Raw genomic sequence first — 2500 nt, 5'->3', positions numbered from 1 at the left:
AAAAAAAAATTGATATTTTTCACGGATAGACCCCGTGAAACGCTAGAAATTGGCGGGGATGTGTCTCTTGTGGCTCACGGGGCTGTTCGGGTCGCACAGAAATCCCTGGGAATGGGAAAACGGGTCATTTTCGTGTTGCCACATTGCGTACGAACCGCATGAAACTTCCAGAGGCATTTGCAGCAGGAATGCATGTGCACTCAAAAACTTCTATATGTTTCACGGATAGACCCCGTGAAACGCTAGAAATTGGCGGGGATGTGTCTCTTGTGGCTCACGGGGCTGTTAGGGTGGCACAGAACTCCCTCGGAATGGGAAAAGGGGTCATTTTCGTGTTGCCACATTGCATAGGAACGCCATGAAACTTCCAGAGGCATTTGCAGCAGAAAGGCACGTGCACTCAAAAATTTTAATATTTTTCACGCATAGACCCCGTCAAACGCTAGAAGTTGGCGGGGATGTCTCTCTTGTGGCTCACGGGGCTGTTAGGGTCGCACAGAAATGCCTCGGAATGGGAAAACGGGTCATTTTTGTGTGGCCACATTGCATAGGAACGGCATGAAACTTCCAGAGGCATTTGCAGCAGGAATGCATGTGCACTCAAAAACGTCTATATTTTTCACGGATAGACCCCGTGAAACGCTATAAATTGGCGGGGATGTCTCTCTTGTGGCTCACGGGCGCTGTTAGTTAGGGTCGCACAGAAATCCCTCGGAATGGGAAAAGGGGTCATTTTCGTGTTGCCACATTGCGTACGAACGGCATGAAACTTCCAGAGGCATCTGCAGCAGAAATGCATGTGCACTCAAAAACGTCTATATTTTTCACGGATAGACCCCGTGAAACGCTAGAAATTGGCGGGGATGTGTCTCTTGTGGCTCACGGGGCTGTTAGGGTCGCACAGAAATCCCTCGGAATGGGAAAACGGGTCATTTTCGTGTTGCCACAATTGGCATACGAACGGCATGAAACTTCCAGAGGCATTTGCAGCAGAAATGCATGTGCACTCAAAAACGTGAATATTTTTTCACGGATAGACCCCGTCAAACGCTCGAATTTGGCGGGGATGTTTCTCTTGTGGGTCACGGGGCTGTTCGGCTCGCACAGAACTCCCTTGGTCCACCTGATTCGTGCATACAGGCAGCAACTAAAACTCTGTAAACCTGCTGTGAGGACATCTAAACAGTGGACCAGTGAGGCTGTGGAAGATTTGCGGGCGTGCTTAGACTGTACTGACTGGGATATGTTCACGACTGCTACCAATAGTCTGGATGAACTCACAGAGGCTGTGTACATCAGCTTCTGTGAGGACTGCTGTATCCCAACACGTACCAGGGTGAACTTTAACAACAACAAGCCCTGGTTCTCAGCAAAGCTCAAAAGGTTGAGGTTGGAGAAGGAGGAAGCGTTTAGGAGTGGGGATAGAGACAGATTCAAGGAGTCGAAGAACAGGTTTAGCAAAGCGGTGAGAGAGGCTAAACGACTGTACTCAGAGACACTAAAACACCAGTTCTCTACTAACGACGCTGCTTCTGTCTGCCAAAGGGCTCAGGCACATCACCAACTACAAACCCAGAGCGCCCCACACCACTAACGACTCCCGCCTAGCCAACGACCTGAACGAGTTCTACCGTAGATTTGAAAGACAATTGGACTGTCCTGAACCACCCCTTCCCACCCAAGAGGCCCCATCCCCCACCCATACTACAGAAACGACTCTCTCCTTTCAGGAGGGAGAAGTTAATGGGCTTTTCAAGAGGCAGAATCCACGCAAAGCAGCCGGGCCGGACTCTGTCTCTCCAGCCACCCTCAGGCACTGCGCTGGCCAGCTGTCTCCGGTGTTCACCAACATCTTTAACACCTCCCTGGAGACATGCCATGTACCAGCCTGTCTCAAGTCCTCCACCATCATCGCTGTGCCCAAAAAGCTAAGGCCAACAGGACTAAATGATTACAGACCGGTCGCCCTTACATCTGTGGTAATGAAGTCTTTTGAGCGCCTGCTCCTGGCACACCTCAAAGCCATCACAGACCCTCTCCTGGACCCCCTTCAGTTTGCCTACAGAGCCAACAGGTCTGTGGACGACGCAGTTAACATGGCCCTCCACTTCACCCTACAGCATGTGGACGCCCCAGCATCCTACGCCAGGATCCTGTTTGTGGACTTCAGCTCTGCCTTCAACACCATCATCCCTGCCCTGCTTCAGGACAAGCTCTTCCAGCTGAACGTGCCCTACTCCACCTGCAGGTGGATCACAGACTTCCTCTCTGACAGGAAGCAGTGCGTTAAGCCGGGAACAGAAGTCTCTGACTCCAGGTCCATCAGCACGGGAACTCCTCAGGGCTGCGTCCTTTGCCCACTGCTCTTCTCCCTGTATACCAACAGCTGCGCCTCCAATCATCTGTCCGTCAAACTCTTGAAGTTTGTCGGACGACACCACCCTCATTGGGCTGATCTCTGGTGGGGATGAGTCTGACTATAGGTGGGAAGCTGACAACC

Source organism: Petromyzon marinus, unplaced genomic scaffold, assembly GCF_048934315.1.
Source record: "Petromyzon marinus isolate PM22_M1 ecotype Great Lakes invasive population unplaced genomic scaffold, UKy_Petmar_22M1.pri1.0 PM_G_Scaffold_8, whole genome shotgun sequence".
NCBI lineage: Eukaryota > Metazoa > Chordata > Hyperoartia > Petromyzontiformes > Petromyzontidae > Petromyzon > Petromyzon marinus.
The sequence above is the reverse complement of the archived record's forward strand: the minus strand, read 5'-3'. Positions refer to the sequence as shown.